The sequence below is a fragment of the Marmota monax genome, unplaced genomic scaffold, assembly GCF_021218885.2.
Source record: "Marmota monax isolate L192 unplaced genomic scaffold, Marmota_monax_Labrador192_F-V1.1 WCK01_AAM20220418_F8-fsc00044, whole genome shotgun sequence".
In the NCBI taxonomy this organism is placed as follows: Eukaryota; Metazoa; Chordata; class Mammalia; order Rodentia; family Sciuridae; genus Marmota; species Marmota monax.
Window position 1 is genome coordinate 12,102,953 of NW_026695198.1, and position 19,329 is coordinate 12,122,281.

Consider the following 19,329-nt stretch of genomic DNA (forward strand, 5'->3'; position numbering starts at 1 on the left):
TGATGTATACATTGTGATCTTTAAAACAGTGTATTAGGAAAAACTAAAACAAACCAGTCACTGTCATAACAGATTCCATTTTCTCCCCCAGATTTCGTAGTTCTATAGGAAGGATGGACTTTTCCTCCAAGGCCTCTTATGCCTTTCTTTCTTTTCCACCTATTAGTTGCGTGTGTGTTCACAGACAATGCTGTGCTTTTGGGATAACAGTATTTTTGTGAGAACAGAGGGTAGGCCTATAGGAAGCATATCAGTTTTCTGTTACTGGGTAACAAAATTCCACAGCAATACCCAGTTCCCTGAGTTGGGACCTCACGTGGTTCAGCTGGGTCCTCCCTGGAGTCTAACACTCAAGGTGCTGGCCAGCCTATGTTCTCAGGTGAGGCCCTAGGGAAGAATCTAAGCTCATTCAAGTTTTTGGCAGGGCCTCAGTCCCTGTTTCCTGGCTGTTGGCTAGGGACTGATTTTAATTTCTAGAAGCTTTTAGAAAGCATTTGCAATTTTATGCCATATGGATCATCTTGGGAACATTGTAATATCCCTTGTCAAATCCTTCAGGTGCTTTTGGTTTCTCCTCTGTGACAAGCCAGGAGAACTCTGTTTTAAAGGGTCAGAAGATTAAGGTAGGCCCATCTAGATAATCTCCCTATCTGAAGTCCAGTGGGCTGTATAATATCTTAATCATGAGAGTAAAATTAGAGTTCCTGATATTTACCATTGTGGGGAAGTGGGTGGTGATCCTGGGGTCATTTTTAGAATTCTCCCTCAGTTCAGTTAGGCTGCTCAGGAAATGCCAGATTGACCCCGATGCTTACATAGTCACATATTGCTGAATGACAGGACTTTTCTGTGAACTGCATTGATAGGTGATTCTGTCGTGCGAGCATGACAGAGTGTGCCTACCCAAAGCCAAATGGTACAGGTCAATCACATGACGTGGCCTCTTGATGCAGTCAGGTGACACAGTCAGTAAACAGGAGATATATGAGGCTGCTGCTGGCATAACACTGCCTATTAAAAAACTTTGTTTTTTTCAATAAGTAGTACACTCAAATAATGATGAAAAGTGTAGTTAGTAAATACATAAACCACCAGCAGAGTCATTTGTTATCATGGTCAAGAATTACATACTGTACATAATTGTGTGCTGGCCTTTTTGATGACTGGCAGCATAGTATGTTATTCACATCGGCATCACACAAGCACATGAGTAATAAAGCATTGACTTGACAAGGGCTGCGAGGTCACTGGTGGATAGGCATTTTTCAGGTCTATTTTCAGATATGTGTTCATGATTGATTAAAATGGCGTTATGTGGCACATGACCATAACACCATTACTTTGAGTTGATGAAGACTGGGTGTTGCAGATTTTTTTTTTTTTTTTACTTCTTAAACTTTGTTTTTATGGCGAAGAGAAGCGGTTCTATCCTTCACACATGGAGATGTTATTACATTTTCAATGGTAGGGCTGAGAATTTGATGTTTGTGATTTTCATTTATTGTTCTGTATCCTTCATCCACTCACCCCCAGGTTAGTGGTGGCCCCATGAGGCCTGGAGTCAACTATGCAGTCTTGCAATTAACATAGAAACCAAATTGATCCAGGCTAAGGGCTTAACCTAGGTCAACAACTTGACAATGAGGGTCATGGAAGAGAAATGAACTTGACAAGCTGGGCCGCGGGGAGCCACTCTGAGTTGATGATCAGAGGAGAGTGACTTGCCAAAATCATCGTTTTTGGCAGATTAACCTGGAAATTATGTGGATGCTGAGAGTGGAGAGGCCAGATACAGAAACTGTCAAGCAGTTCAGAAATAAATGTTCCTTTGTCAGTGACAAGGGAGATTTAGAAACGTATTCTGTTCCTGAATTACATTAATAGCAGTAGTTTTGTTGAAATGGAACGAGAAAGCATAAACAAGACACAAAAGAAAAACCAGGCTGTTTTTCAGGATCTGCCATAGCTAGGGTGGTCTGCTCATCTTTGGGTACTTTTGGGGGGACCACATAAGTGTTCACCAGGTATGTTGTCAGGTAAATCATCAGTTTATTATAGAACTTGCTTTTGCAACTAGGTTTATGAGTATTTAAGGGATTATACATTTGTGGTTTTTAAAATCACTTGAAAAAAGTTGTTAACCAGAGGCACATAAGTTAAAATGCATCTCAAATAACATGTTTTATAAGGAGTCATATTTCATGTTCATGGCTCTTGGTCTAGCATTCTCCTCCACCTCTTGCAAAGAAGCAGCATTCCTTTAAATGAGATGGATAATGGATCCGTAACATTGATTCCTCCAGTCATAGATGTTCATTGTTTCTGAAATTCATACTTCTCTCTGTTGGAATTACAGACATAATCACATACTTGTGGTTTTTCTTGGAGTCAGTATTCAAAGAAAGTTGGGCACACACTTCCTATTCCTTCAACTGTTCAACCAAAGAATTTTTAGAATAATAAAAAAAAAATCAGCAAAAAAAATTATCTGTAAGCCTGGGAAACAGAGAGTGAATACATCTGTTTTTACATAAGTCCTAAAATTCTGGTTTTCCAAATATGCCATGTGGAGTTCTCACCACATAGTTGGGTAAAATTTTCCATGTTTGCAATGGAACTTGACGTGAAAATCAAACTGTATGTCTTTGTTACCATGGGAAGGATAACATTTAATTTCATCTTGTGTGACTAAACAAAGTTCTGATGCAGTGTGGTTAACTGTAAATAAAGGGCATAGAAATTTGCAATTTAGCAGCAGAGATGCTGAAGTCCTGATGATTTTAAGGCAGCTGATGTAGTAAATAATGCACTGGTTCAAGTTTACATGTATTCTTAGCTCACTCTGAGCCAGGCACTGTTCTGGAGACTGGGGATATAGCAGAAAATAGAGAGACAGTAGGTTCTGTCCTCCTGAGACTTTAGTGACATGAAGCGAAGAACACAGAAGAAAAGTACATAAAGAATTTAGTTTTTCAAATGGTAAAAAGTGTGATAGAGGAAAATGAAACAGAGACAGGGATGGATGTCTATATTGCAGGGTGTGTGGGAGTGGCAGCTTTAGAGAGGCTGCAGGGCAGTGTTCTAGATAGCTCTTGTTGGGGGTGAGCAGGCCCTACCAGCATGGTGAAGATGAGGGGCTATCACTTTGTGACTCGCTAACTTTCTGGTAGACCCCATCTCAGCAGCCAGAATAGAGATTCTGCTGCTGGCTTTCAAGAAGTGAGCTGCCACATTTAACAGGATCTATGAAAAGCCACAGAGCTGGGGACTGTGAGCAGCTTCTGGGATCTGAAAAGTGGGCCTCCATCTTTCAACCACAGGGATCTTGATTTTTTCCCAAGTGTACAGACCCGAGGCCTTTAGAGAGAAAGGTGTCCCAGATGATACCTTGATCAGATGACCTAACTAAGCCATGCCTGGACCTCAGCCTGTGAAGACTCTTAAATAAAAATGATGTTGGTTTAGGCTGCAGAGTTTGTTATATCACAGAAAACCAACACACTTTGGGCCAGGGAAGTATTCACTAGGATGGGATGTTTGGGACAGGACAGGGCAGGAAGGAGGTGAGTCCTGTAGCTTTCTGTGGAAAATGATCTGAGACAGAGGCAAAGTCCCTGGAGCAGAGGGTGGCTGTCATGTGCAGCCAGGTGGGATTCGCTTATGTTTTATGGAGTTGGGGTGGTATCATGCTGCTGGTGGTTAGGTCACAGTTCACTGGGAGCCACAGTGGAAAGGGCCATTGAGCCATTGGAGGTTTCTAATTTTGCTTAAAGGTGGTGGGAAGTCATTTGGGAGTGACATGGTTTGACGTCAGTTTTAATAGGCTATCCCAAGGTTGCTATGCTGAGAAGACTGTGGAGCTGCTAGGGTCTTCCAGAGGGCACAGGCAAAGAGATCACAGCGATAGCATCTTGGACAAATGTCTAGCTGTATAGGCGGTGAGGAATGTTCAAGTTCCATAAATTCTTTGAAAATTGAGTGTATAGGATTTAAAAACAACCTGTGTCTATGATGTGACAGAAAGAAGAAGGTAAGAGAAGATTTCAGGGTTTCTGTCCAAAGCAATTGGTAGGAGAGGAGTATGGTGTGTGGGGAGGAGCTCAGTTTGACATGCTGTTGACATCGCTTGGAGCCATTTTGTGGGCATTGGATGTACCAGTCTGGAGTTAAGGGGAAAGGATGGACTGGAGGTGTAAATGAGGGAGTTGGTATTGTGTCCCAAGCCACACAGGTCCCTAAGGCTGCCAGTATAGATAGGTAAGAAGAGGGTTAAGACCAGAGCCTTGGTACCTCAGTAAAATATTTTAATTATTTTGTGTCAATATTTTTTTGATTTATTATAAGCTTTTGTTCAATATTTGACCTCACTTAAATTATTTTTTCTATTATTTTCTGGAACTTTAGCTCACTTAAACAATTTTTTTCTGCTTTTGTTCAGTATATCTTGTTATATGTTGTAAATTGGGAGTTGAGGGCATGAAATCTCCTGACAGGAAAATTCTAGCATAACTAGGAGTAGTTGGCACCCACAAGACCAGATCAAGTTTTCTTCTAGGAAAATTCTAGCCTAACTAGTTGTAGTTGGCATCTACATGACCAGATCCCCTTTTCCTGAGAACAAATTGAGGTATGAATCTGAAGTTTTCTTTCATCCCTAATTGAACAAGAGCCAACACAAGTTTTATATACAATGTCCCTTGGAAGGCTGAGGATGTAGCTGAGTGGTAGAGTGCTTGTGTACCATGTGTGAGGCCTTGGGTTAGCTCTAGAGTACCTGAAAAAGAAAAGAAAAATAATATAGTGTCCCTCAGAACCTATAATAGAGTGGCTCCAGGACTCCTGAAGATACCAAAATCCATCAAGCATCAAATCCGTTATTCAAAATGACAAAGTGTTTGCATATAGTCTACAAGCATCTCTAGATGTTCTATAATACCTAATACAATACGGATACTGTGTAAGTAATTTTATATTGTATTGTTCAAGGAATGATGCCATGGGGGAAAAAGTCTGTACATGTTGAAATTGAAAAATATATATATTTTTGATTTGAGTTTGGTTGAGTCCAGGGGTAGGGAACCCATGGGTACAGAGGACTGATTGTATTTCACCCTGGGCCTCAACTTCATTAGTGAGAAATAGGTCAACAATCACTGTGGCTTTTCAGAAGGAGAGTTATAGAATTCCCATTATAGTTTGCTACATTTCCTCAGATACACACAACTAAACAAGTAGACACAAAAGAGTAGGAGGGTAGACTACGAGTTTAGCAGGTAGAGCAAGATGGAGGATGCAGAATAAAGGAGGAGGTGAGAATATGCTTTCTGGATCCTTGGTATTCTACACTGACTGAGAAGCCCTGGGACCAGTATATTTGTAGGTGGATTTTCGATGGGAATAGGGAGACGCATGTCCTTCAAAAGCGGAAGGCTTCTACGTGTAGGTAGATGTATTTTTATAGAAGTAACCCGTTTAGTTCATTAGTCCTTTTGGGGGGCTAGTTATATATTTACTCGTGTCTTAAACATTATTTCATAACACTTTTGCAGTCCTTTTTTTCTGTCCATTTTTTTATGTGGCATTACCAGGTGGGCTATTTGATTTAGTATTGAATTACTATAGATGACAACTAATTCTCCAAGTGGTACCTTTTTTTTTTTTTTGGAAAGAATCAAACAGAAGGTGAGAGAAAATATTTGGGAACTCAGATAGTTATTTATGCCCTCTCTTATTCCAGAAAGGACTCCAAGCAGCAGCCTTTGGGATCTTGGGTTTCCAGGAGTTTGCTTACTGTAATGAGGTCAGCAGCCCAAGGCAGCCATACTGGCCTTGCCATCCAGGACTGTTAACAGCAGGGTCAGAGGGCAGCAGGGTCTCAGCATATGCACTGACGTACTAAAAACTGCAGTATTAAAAGTCCAGAGCAGCTACCTGCTGGACCTCCCGGGATGGAGCATTTGCTCAGATCTGACTAGTCCATGTGTGGTGCTTGGGGTCTTATTATTGTTGTTGTTGTTTGATCTCTCTCTGACCAAGTTTTATTTTTGCTTCAAAACTTGTAATGAAGTATTAATTTCATTGTGAATTTATATAGCAGACCCAGAAATCATTCATATTCATTTATATTTATTATAGAGAGTTGTCATCTTTCATTATAAATTTGTGAGGGTGGCTCTGTAATGTACTTCAAAAATTGCAAGTGCTGAAGATCATTTTATAACATGATTGAAAAATACAAACTCCAATACATACTCTGGCTTTTTAAATTAGTAATATTAGGAAGACATATGGTCAAATGTGAGCAGATTACAGCATGGATTCATACTCCCCCTCTTGTCTTTTCCTGTGACTCTTGTTTTAACTGACTTTATTTGAATAGGTTTGCTATATTTTAGGTGATGCAGTGTCTTTTTTGCCTTTTTCTTTTCTCCTTCCCACTTGGGCTTATGCTCCTTCTTGATATTTAAATAGTTACCATTGCTGATCTGATAATTACATTTTAATTAATGTTCCTTTAGCCTGTGAATACGCATTCTTTTGTGTCATTTGAGAAGGACACATTGTGCTTTTTCTCTGCTCCCTACTGTTTTGTGTGTTTTTCCAAGCGTGGTATTTTCAGTGGTCTTTTGAAGTTGAGTGAATCAATTGTGCTCTTAAGTGACAGAGTGATTTTTTTTTTCTTTTCAGGGTGCATAGGACCTGTTAAGAATCAAACCTGGTCAAATGAATCACCTCTTGTAAGTAGCTCACTTTGTTTAGCCATCTCATATCACACGTGAAACGTACTCCAGCAGTGATCAGCATTAACACCTGTTAATGTGTACTGTACAAGAAAAGATGGTGTATTGGTCAGCTTTATGTCACTGGGACCAAAATGACTGACAAGAACAACTTAGAGGCAGAACATCATCTTAGAATGGCATGGCAGAGGAAGGCTGCTTAGCTTATGGCAAGAAGCCAAGGACAAATTCCTTCCATGACCTACTTCCTCCAACCATGCCCCACCTGCCCACAGTTACCACCCATTGACCCATTAAAATTAGTAATCCATCAGGTGGATTAGTCCACTGATTTAGGCTACAGCTCTCATAATCAAATCTTTTCATCTCTAAGCATTCCTGCATTGTCTAACATGAACTTTTCAGGAGACACTTCATATCCAAATTGTAAGAGATAGACACCCTCAAATCTTACATTTTTTGATGAAAACTAGCAACATCCAGAACTCAGAAACTTTGACCACATCTACAATTATAATTTGCTTATTTTTGGTTCTTTTTGGCTTTGAAGTTTCAATTTGCAGTGTATATTAGAGACTAGATTCTATACATTATTTTAGTTTAGTCTAGATGAGGGGTTGCGGACTATGGCCTTTGGGGGACAAATCCAGCTCATTGTTTCATAAATAAAGTTTTATTGGCACATGACAAGATACTCATTCATGTGTTGATTATGACTGTTTTCACACTTCACACTGTAGTGTCCTGCAAGACAGAAGATATTTACTCTTTGGTCTTTTATAGAAAAGTTTGCCAACTGCTAGTATAGAATATTTAACTCTTTTAAGCTAGAAATTTTGTCATTAATTTTGGAATAATTGATACTTATAGCTTTTTTGTCAGGAAGAGTCTGTATAGAAGTTAGGTAATGGTTGAAAAAATTAAAATTTAGGTGTTAATTTGCTTTCTGGTACCAGTGCAATTTCTACAATTTATTAAAGTGTGTTTAACTTACGAAACATAATGTGGGGAAATGTTAAATAAGAAGTATCAAAAAGAATACAGTGAAATGTTATGTGAACCTAAGAATTCGGTTGCATTTTCATAGAGCTAGATAACATTTAAAATGAAAACCTTCATGAGGTCGTAATTCACTTGTCTGCTGAGGCCTCCCTTATAAATTGCCCAGGATGACATGTTTATAGCCTAAAGCGAAGGTTGGATTTGCTTTGACTAAAGTTAGATGAGAGCTTACGTTTGCTCAGGCTCATGTGTATGTGTGTGTGAACATTTTGTTTTTTGATGGGTTAATTAAATTTTCATATAGATGCATAGTTTATTTGAACTGATGCTCTGTTCTCTGTGGGCTTTTGGTGGTTAACATGCATTCCAATGTCATTATGACAGCCCACCCACCCGGGTCTTTCAGCCCCACTCCAAGTGTCATTACAGGAGTGTTGTCATGCAGTCTGGAACCCTGACTGTGAACTCTTTATGTGTCCTCTCCTTTCTCTCCTCGTGGTCTTGGACTTTAGTGGCTAAGGTAGAACCCAAGGCTCAGAGTAAGGAAGCCTGCATTTTTAGCGGGAATGAACTGCTTTTCTTCCCTAAAGCTGGTAAATGAGGGTGACAGAATCTAATTACTCCTTGATTTATTTACATCATGTGGTCAAGGGCAAGTTCATTGCATGAAAACGCACTTGGCTGATGTCCCTGCCATGTGGCCTAGCTGTGGGCAGTCTGGAGGGCTCTGCTCCTCTATGTGGGCCCTGGTGGTGGGTCCCTGCTCCACTTGGCCAGAGTACTGGGTGGGTGAGCTCACAGGTCCCCTCAGGCAGCTCCCCTCTGGGGCAGACTGCTGAGGGGGCTCTTAGTAGAGGGACCTGAACAAAGCTAGATTCACACACCCCACACATACAGGGCATGTTTGGGCATCTAAGTGTAATATTTTTGGCAGGGCCACTCTTTTCTATTTCCTGGACACTGGGAAATTAGTCTGTAGTTTATTTTCTTAAGCTATATGACTTAATGATTTTTCTCATTTTTTAATTTCATTTTTTCTTATTTTTAAATTTTTTCTTAAGGGTCCAAATTCTCTGAAACAAACTGTTTTAAATCAGTGTGCCCCCTTTCATGCCCCTCAAGCTCTTCCTGTTAAGACCCTGAAATGGTCTTGTAGCTCAGAAACAGTCCTGTGGCTTCTTGGTTCAAAGCTGTTTCTTTGGGGTTCACTACCAGCGTGCCCTCTGTTCTATTTGCCATTTGGTGGCTGGAGAAGTTAGTGATCTCTCCATCACTTTCCTCCACCATAAAATGGTGAGAGTAGAGTCTGCTTCCTGGGACTGTTGCAGGGATTGAATGGTTAGTGCCCTTCCAGCACCGGGCCAGCACTTTTTGAAAAGTGTTCCCTGGGGCTCACTATTCCCGGGCCTTACCTGGGGCTTGTGTTGCATTTGCTCCTCTTTCATTCAGGGGTGGTGCCCACTGTCTGCTTTGAATTGTCCTATGTAATGTCCTTGGAAAAGTTTACCCACAGGGAAGCTGTTTTGTCACTGATGTGTTCTAGAATCCTCAGCAGGTGACTTTTTTATTGTTTTAAAAATTCTCCACGGGGAAGACAACCCCTCAGTTGCAAGAGGCACAGCTCTTTCCTCTCCTCTCCTTTTGAAGCTATGAAGTAGCTATTGTGAAATGTCATGTCAAGTGTTTGTATTGATGAGGAAACTGGGTCTCAGTGAAGTTAAGCAATTTAAACTAAATTCATATAGCTACTAGGAAACACAACAGAGATTTAAATCCAAGGCTTTTTTTTTTTGGTTGGTTATTTGTTTTTTTTTGGAGGGGAGGGTTACTGAGGATTGAACCCAGAGGTACTTAACCACTGAGCCATACCCCCAGCTCCTTTTATTTTTTGTTTTAAGACAAGGTCTCACTAAGTTGCTTAGGGCCTCGCCAAGTTATTGATGCTAGATCGGAACTTGTGATCCTCTTGCCCAGCCTCCCAAGTCACTGGGATTACAGGTGTGCATCCCCATACCTGGAACCAATATTCTTTTAAAAGTGTTCTTTTAACCTCAAGAAACTTAGCTGTGAGTTAAGGAATGATATAGGAATCAACAAGAGAAATAGTGATGCAGAAATAAACAAACAAACAAATAAATAAGCGAATAAGTAAGTAAATAAATAAATGAATGAATAAGTGAATGAATGAATGAATAAGTGGGTGAGTGAATAAATAAATAAATAAATTGACACACATACACATGTATAATTGCATATATTTTAGTTGTATAAAATATACATTCATTCCATCCTGAAAACTGCTTTATTACAAATATGAGACAAATAAAAGAAAATTGGCCATTTAGAAGCTAAGCAGTTAAAATATTAATTGAAAACAATAAAGAAACCTATCTTACATGGATTTTAACAGTGATAAATTTTATAATATAGCCTACATATGAATAGGTAAAAGTATTCTCAGATCTTCATAAAGTAATCTTAATGAAAAGGCACATTATGACACTGTTTCATTGACTTTAACTGTCATAAGTGCATGTGGGATTGAGAGTCATCATCTGTTTACAGATACATAGGATTCGAATAAAGGTTCAAAAGAACTTAAAATAATTTATTGAAATGATCAGATCAGGAATAAAACCTTTTGTAAGACTTTATAACCATACTCTATTGGTAATTTTTAACAGAATAGAAGGTTTTTGAGGTAAAATTCACTGATATTAAGTGTACAGTTGGGCTGGGGCTGGGGTTCAGTGGTAGGGCATTTGCCTCACACATGTGAGGCACTGGGTTCAATCCTCAGCACCACATAAAAACAAACAAATAAAGATAATGTGTCCATCTACAACGAAAAGATTATTTTTTAAAAAAAATTGTACAGTTAAACAAGTTCTGATAAATGTAGACACTCAGATAATAAATAACCTTTGTATAGATACAGAACTTTTGGGCTGGGGGTGTAGCTCAGTGGTGGAGCACTTGCCTAACACACATGAGGCACTGGGTTTGGTCCTCAGCACCACATAAAAACAAATAAGTAAAATAAAGGTATTGTGTCTAGCTATGACTAAAAAATTTTTTTAATTAAAAAAAAAGATGTAGAACATTTGCATCATCCCAGCAAATTCTGTCTTTCCATTTTCCAGTTAATTCCCACTTATCCAGCTCTGGAAGGCATCATTGTCCTGATTTCATTCTTCCTGAATCAGTTGTTATGTTTTTAAAATTTATATGAGTGGAATCCTTTAGCAATGGCTCTTTGTGCTGGTTCCTTTTATTCAGTACCATGTCTTTGACTTTTGTCTTCCTCGTCATATCTGTAGATCATTCCCTTTCATTGATAGTAGTATTTATTCCATTGTGTGCATACACCACAGTTCATTTATCTCTTTTCCTGTTAGTGTTTGTATTGTGCATTTTGAATGAAGTTGCTGTAAATTTTGCTGAGTAAGTCTTCTTGGACATATATTTCCATATATCTTGAGTGGTACCTGAGAGTGGAATTGCTGGGTCAGAAGATAAATGTTTCAGTAACTTTATAGAAACTTCCAAGCTTTCTCTTAGCAGTGCTGGAGGGTTGCAGTTCTTTCATATCCTCTCCAACAATGAAAATTTCTTCATTTTCAGCGATTTGAGTGACTATGAAGTGTCATTGAAGTTTTGATTTTCATTTCCTTGATACCTAACGATGCTAAGTGCCTTTTCATGTGCTTGCAGATCATTTATTTCTTCTTTGTGAAATGTGTTCAAGTTTTTTTTTGTTCTTTTTGTGAAGTTGGATTGTTATTCTTTTGTTATGGATTTATAGGCGTTTTTTTTTTTTTTTTTTTCCTGGCTAAATATTTTTTCAGGTTTATGTATTAGATCTGTTGCCCCACAGTTACTATCTTGCTTTTTCAATTAAGTGTCATTTGACAAGCAGACATTTTTAATTCTTTAAAGACCAATTTATTGATTATTTTATAGAGATCTTTTTGGGGATTTCAGAAAATGTCTACACTGCAAGGTTGCTCTTCTTATTCTAAATGCTGCATAATTTTTGTTTTTGACTTCTATGTGTGTGATCTATCTCAGATTGATATTTTTGCAAAGTAGGCGTCCAAGTCTACGGTTTTTTTTCCAAATGGATATTCAATTGTTCCATCTTCATTTGTTGAAAACGCTTTTCATGTTTGTTTTTTTTTTTTCAATCGTCTGAGTGTATTTGTCAAAATCAGTGGTATGTATGTGGCTCTGTTCCTAGACTCTCCTCTTGTTTGGGTCTGTTGGGTCTTATTAACACTACAATGTTAGGATGACAGTGCCTTTGTGGAACAAGCTTCACTGACCTTCTGGGGAGGAGGATACTTTCTTATCAGTGTGACTGCAGATCACCATCCATCTGGCTTCCTCACAGTGGCTCACATTTCCACAAAGTGCATGACATCACTAATACATGATTCCAACATTGAATTTTACAGGTGGAATGTGTTACGCAGTTGGATGACTTCAGTTTGTTCAGATTAAAAAAAAAAAAAAACTGGTGCAGTGCATTCCATTTCACTGCGATTTAGGTCAGAGAATTATGCTGAAAAGAAATATGTATAAAGGCATGAGTGAGCACAGTCTACAGAGCATCTCCAAACTAGTAAATCAAAAAGGAAGATAGATTAACTGAAATTCCAACTAATTTCACACAACTGAGGCCAACCCATATTTTAAAATAACAGTGCTTTGGTGTTGCTTTTTTCTTCATTGTCAGTAGAATTTTTCTTTTTTCCTCTCCTATAAAATACATCCTCCCAAAAGGTACACAGTATATAGTATATTTCTGGAGAACAGAATTATTTTGCAAAAAGAACAAAGAAGTAGAAGAAATCCTATATAAGTTTTATTACTGAAAATGAAGACATTTTCAGAAGAAGGATAATTACAAATAAAAAAGATCATCCTGCTGTGTCCTGGGGAATGAGGATCTGTCCATCAGTGCAGGCTCTGCCTCTGTATCACCAAAGGCATCTCAGGGACTAGGGTGGAACGTTCATTCTCTTTAACTGGACCACCCATCAGGAGTATGGGGAAGCAAGACCTGTAAGATTTTTCACCCAAAAGAAGCCAGGATCTACTCTATCTTGTATGGATGAGCTGCACCCATTGTAGACAAAGTGAAATTAACTAATTCTTTGGTTTGGCTCTGGAAAGTCCACTAAAGACTCAAGTATTAAAATCTTGTTCCTAAGCTTGGTGGTCTTGGCAAATGGTGGAAACCTTTAGGAGTTGGGGCCTAGGGAGAGGTCTTGGGTCATTATTCTTGAAATGGATAATGGGATCCCAACCTCTTCCTTTGTTTGTTCCTTTCCTGGCTGCCATGAGGTGATAAATTGGCCTCCACTTCAGCTGCTTGTGCCACAAGATGCTGTGTCTCCACAGACCCAGGGCAGTGGAACCAATTGGTCATGTACTGAAATCTCCAAAACTGTGAGCCAGATGAAGCTGACTAACTCAGCCAGGAACACTGATATCCCTGGTGTCATCTCTTCAGTGTGACAGGATACTGAGTACCACCTTTGTAAAGTCTATCCTTGTTTGTGTTTTTAACAATAGAAATAAATCTGAATTCCTGCTTACCTTTTGTGGGGAGGATACTGAAAACTAGAAAACCTTCTTTAATCTGTAAATTTTGCAGAATGCCATCAAGATATTGGGTGGGATGTTCCTGTCACTGCCCTCTGGACTCTTGTAGTTCTTTTCCACTAATCTGTTAGGATTCTGGGTCATTTATTTCTATTACAGAACATTTCTGGGACATTAATTTAAGAGACTTCTGTATAATTGAGTACAGCAATTGCATGTGTAGGCTTGACTCAAACTTTATGATTAAAAAAAAAAAAAACATTCATCATATTCCTTTCCATGTAAGAGGAATTTAAGCTCTCCTCTTCATGAGAAGACCTGTCTGCAATGGAATTAAAATAGCATCTCCCCCCGAATGGGAGCACTGACTTGGCAAAGATCATGAGCAGTCATTCAAGAGGAATGCAATTGAATAATTGAAATTTAAATGAGCTTGTAATCTGACTTTGAAAATAAAGGAAAAGAGATACCCAAGAAAGTTTCTTCCAGGTGAAGAAATATCCTTCAAGTCACATCCAGTTTCAAGGCTCATATCATACACATGATAAAAGTAATATAGCAATAAAACTTATCTTTCCATTTGCTTGTTCTCCCCCATACACTGAGACCTGTGCTTAGAAAAGGTGCCCTACATAGGGAAAACTCACATCTTCAAAAACGACTTTCAATTATCACTAGAGATTTACAGTCTGTTCCAGCAATGTTTGGAGCAATTGCCTTTTTTTATGTTGTGTCCATAAAGCATATATTATTAACCCAAGGAAGATCCCTAAATAAGTGACACAGATTTCCTTCTTTATTTAGAAACTATTCTGAGGTTCATACTTTCAAAGGATCCTTTCTCTTTGAATAACTTCTTCCTCATTCTCCAAGGACACAATATTATTCTTGTTAAAAACACCAAGTGATAAATGTTACAGGTGATTCACATTCCCAAAATGAAAACATTCCTATGGTTATTGTCACTGCCTTTAATAGAATTATTAATAGAATTATATGGTAAGAATTGTTTCTTTGCTATAGAAGAACACAGAATTGCCATATATATTGTTATTTGTATATAGAGAAAAAATAAGGATTCTAAATAAAGTCACAATTTTGAAAAAAAAAATGAAACTGGTGGGTGATTATTTTCAGTGTAAAAAAGATGCCTAGGCTTTACAGGTAATTCCGTACTTACCTGATACAGATGGAGCAGAGCTCAATTTGCTTGAAGGCAGATTTCTGTTAAACAGTTCCCATTTGCTCATTATTTCTATTGTGGAATTTTAAGAATTGATCTCTAGATATAATGAAATTAACCATAAAACATATACATGTAAAGAGAGATAACTTTCTGATATTTGAAACCTGTTGAACCATAATGTATTAATGACACTGAGCTATGATTCACAAGATTTTTAAAACTGTGGAAGAAAGACTATATTCAGTATAGGTTGACACGCTGAAATACGATTCCTTTGCTTTACCTTATTTTAAACTCAGTTCCCACCATGCCAGTAACAAACCAGAAAGCTTCAAAATGTGCCAAGATTCCAGTCCATCTTGAATCACACTAATGTTTCTAACTTTATATCCAAAGAAATTATTTTCTATTTTCTCTATCACTTAAACTTACTGGCTTCTTTCCAGACACTTAAATCTACAGATATTCCAAGTGTATTAGAATATCTTTAGATAAAAAGACAGGATTGTTCAAATAACTAAAGGATGACATATCTGAGGCTTATTTAGCAATGAGCCCTTGCACCAGTGCCAACAGAGGCTTGTCCTAATGTCTGATAATAATTAGCAAATTGGCCGACAATTCCAAGCTGAGCTTTTGGTTTCCAACCTAGTGGTTTGACTGATGGCTGGGAATGGTTAGCCCATCAAAATCCTGTTTGCAAGAGCTGACACTTACATAGGGGTTAACAAAGCCAAGCTGCACTGTGTAGGCTGGCAGCAGGCCAGAGCAGGGCATGAGGCTGCAAGAATCTGTAGGCCTGAGACTTTGAAAGGCTACTTATTAAAAACTTGCCACCTGCAAGCTGGAGTTGTAGCTCTGTGATAGAGCACATGCTTAGCATTCATGGAGCCCCAGTTTTCATACCTACCACCAGAAGGAGAAAAAAAAAATGTCACCTACAGTTTTTATTTCTTTGTCTTGATTAGAAGTGAAGGAAAAAGTTATGAAGTTTTTATAAATAATTTATGCTCAATGTTAGCAATAGCAGAGTAGAAAAATGAAACAGATTTGACAAATTAGCCATCATTACCATGCAGAGATAAAACCTATTCACCTTTTCTATGTATGTATTCACAGACATATTTATATATATATATATATGTATATGCAGAGGATTTTAACAAAATCGGAGTCTAGTATACACATAAATATATGACTGTCTCCTAATATCTTATTTCCATTGAATAAGTATTTATCTATAATATCACTTAAATAATTTTAATGTTCACTTAATTTTATTTATATCTTATCATAATTATCAACTGATTATTGGTAAAGGTTAAAAATTTATTTCCTATACAAAAAAAAACTATGATAAATACTCTTTTCTGTTTTTTTGTTTGTTTTTGTATGCAGCCTGAATTATTTCTTTAAGATGATTTTCCGAATGGCTAGGGCAATATATGATTATCTGGATTGTGCTAAGAGTTTGATTATTGTATATTTATAGAGCATACTTCTTTTTCTGAGAGGAGTCAATTTTTCTGACAATATTATTATTTGGCCTGAATATTTCCTTTTTCCAGCAGCCATCAGGAGAGCTTTGATGAGGTTTACGAAGTGGTTGGCACCCCATAAGTGCTCTCTGTGTCTAAAACTCATTTAATTCACATAAGTCATTAATTCACAGAATTCATGCTAGAGAGATGAGAAGATAGAAGCATAAGGTGTTAAGCAGTTTACCCTAGGTTACCATCTAGAAAGAAGCTAGACTGGGATAAAAATGTAATTAGATAGAAGGAGAGAAGAATATGGTGATTCTATTCTAGCAATGTAATTTCTCCCAAGGAATATCATTGAATATACAGCCTGTGAAGTTTTGATATGACCCTTTTCAAGACAACCATCCTGTAGCGTCTGTTAACTTAGAACTTTCAAAAAAGACCTTAGATGAATTTCATAACAAATGATGCTCTTTAATTACATATTTGTTTTGATACGGGTCTAGTCATTCAAACTTCCTCATGTTAAACATAATTATGCACACTTATGTCATGCATACTTGAAGTTTCCCATGAAGCTTTTTCTTAAAATAGCAGCATGTATTTATTACTCATGCAAGATTATATGCTGTGATTGTGGGCAAGAAGTACAGAAATGCATTCAAGAGCTGGCGCTGATGCTATGGGGTTATTTAAAGTGAGAGGAACCTTCATGTAACTGAAATGTTTGGGGATTGCACTTTAGGACGCAGAGCTAAAATTTAGGGCATTTGCTCATGTATTCTATTTCACTATCCTGTGGTCAATATAGAAAGTCCAACACTAGGTTCTGTAGAGAAGACAGAGATTTTCCATGAAGTCAGTGCTTTCATATCCTAGAAGATGTGTTATAGTTTAGATGTGAGGTGTCCCTCAAAAGCTCACGTGTGAGACAGTAGAAGTGTTTAGAGATGGAGTGATTGGGTTATGAGAGCATTAACATAATCAGTGAATTAATCCCTTGTTAGGGATTAACTGAGTGGTAACTGAAGGCAAGTAGGGTGTGTCTCAAGGGGGAGGTGGGCATTGGGAATATGCCTTTGGGGTATATTTTGTGACTGGTGAGTGGAGTCTCTCTCTGCTTCCTGGTCATATTCTGAGTTGCTTTCTTCTACCATGCTCTTCCACTATGATTTCACTTTGAGCCCAGAGGAATGTAAGCTGCCATCTGTGGACTAAGACCTCTGAAACCATGAGCTTCAAAGTAAACTTTTCCTCCTCTAATTGTTTGTGTCAGGTCTTTTAGTCACAGCAGTGAAAAAGCTGACTAAACCAAAATGCCTCTTAACTTCCAAAAACATGATAGAATTTGAGGACAGAGGGAAGCTAAAAGCTCAGTATAACTCCTACAACCTAATTCAGAACTCTTATTAGATAATAGTGTTTACTTATTATTATATGGCCTTGCCTTATTAGATTATTGTATCAATTGTGATTTTATTACATTAAAATTATTTCATAATCTCTATTATGCCATTGGGATGATTAATTTTATGTGTGTGTGTACAAACAAACATGATGTCAGTGAAAAGAGGAACCAAGTAGGCTCAAGCTATGTACATCTGTAAAATTTTTAAGAATTTTACCAACTAACAGCTTGACTATTCTTAGATGTAGTGCTGGAGGTTCTCAGACAGCCCAAGGTAGCCAGGGCTTCTGTACCTTCATAGGATTGCAACCACAGCTGTTTGGAGCAGGCCTCTGTTCCCCTCCTGAGCCTGCTAGCTTCTTCTTCAATTCACAGCCCCTCCCTGCCACCTCCTTCCCCACCCTCGCATCTCTCTTCTCCAGTACTGTTAAAATGAAAAAAAAAAAGGCTAGTCTTTGAGAGGGCACTGTAAGATGCATAACTGGCTTCTAACCCCTACTCCCCAGTGCTGGTGTGCTTGGGTAGCCCAACAGGGTGATTGTTCAAACATGATCATCCTTCCCAGCTGGTGGATTTCCAGGAAGCTCCAAGAGCACACCCATGTGGTGCAGTGCACTGGTACCCAAGGGCTTTCTGGGGACCTGCTTGGGCTGTGGGGTCCACCTCTGGTGAGCAGTGTGGGATACTGGGTACCTGTGAAAGGAATAGGGAGCCAAAGCCATGCATGGCGTTGGGGGCAGCTGGAGTGATTTCTAGCAGTTTGTCCAGTCTTTCACAGCCCAAGCATGTTACAGCTGGGCTGAGCACCCAGCATGGCAGACTCTCCAAAAAGAAGAAAAGCTGCTGTTTGGGTGTTAAGAACAGAAAAGGAAGGGCTGGACACTTGCCCACTGATTGTCCTATTTCTGGTAGCCGGAGAGCCTCAGTCCAGGTATCTTTTCTCCTCCGTGGCTGGGGGTGTTCAGTGAGCTGGGGGAGCTGGTTCTTAGTCTGTCTGCCAAGCTCCAGTTCCTAGGATGGAAATGCTCTTCATTTGGGTCTCACCCCATGCTTGATGTAGGCTGGGACCCTGGCTCATCCTGGACCAGGGCTCAGCTGCTGGTCTCTCCTCCTCCTGTCTCCTACAGAGCTGGGGGTGCAGAACAGGACTTGAACCCCCCGCCCCCGTAACATGGCATGTGGAGACACAGCACCCTTGAGTGACTGGCTTGTGACTTGGCCTCCCTCTTGGTGCCAGGTGCTGTTCATCGGAGAAGAAACTACACTCAGCCCTCTCTCAACAAGGAGTTTGAATAATCTGAAACCAAAGGACAGCCTGAATATTCTGATTGCAAAGATAACTCTGAGTCCTGTTTTTTTTCCCCCCTTTCCTTTTATGGGGGTGATACCAGAAGCACTTAACCACTGAGCCAACCCCAGTCCTTTTTATATTTTATTTTGAGACAGGGCTCACTAAGTTGCTTAGGGTCTCACTAAGTTCCTGAGGCTGGTTTTGACCTTTTGATTTCCTGCCTCGGCCTCCTGAGGTCATGGAATTACCCATGCTTGCCTTGAGCCCTGGTTTTTAAAGTCATCATTTTTAGTATTTGAGCCCTAATTTTTTCTTCCTAAGGGAAGAAAACTAAGAGAATTCCTCATGGAAATTCTCCAAACCTAGCCACTTGCTTTTTCTGTCCGCATTCTCCCAGGTTGGGAAAATCCAAGCAGAACTTGAGGAAATCCATGCATCAGGGCAGATGGTGTCTGTGGAGAGGCTTCTCCTCTCCTTGTGCAGCAGGTATAAAATATATATGTTCTTTCTCATCCTCTGTTTGAGGCAGGCAGGGGACAGTTTCATCTGGGAAGATAATGGGAGTCTATCACTAGGAAGAAGGAGATCTTGAAGGAATCAGTTGGATT

The 19,329-nt window shown here is 39.0% G+C and overlaps 1 protein-coding gene across 8 annotated transcripts in view; it reads left to right on the forward strand.

The window, feature by feature from the left end:
- The window catches only part of Fam110b (family with sequence similarity 110 member B), a 183,640-nt gene that overhangs the window by 61,230 nt on the left and 103,081 nt on the right, over nucleotides 1-19,329 (forward strand). For all 8 annotated transcript variants that reach the window (XR_006848267.2, XR_009225321.1, XR_006848269.2 and 5 more), the window contains one exon: nucleotides 6,688-6,737. The gene's annotated coding sequence lies outside the window, so the exon portion shown is untranslated. The remainder of the gene's footprint in view (nucleotides 1-6,687; nucleotides 6,738-19,329) is intronic.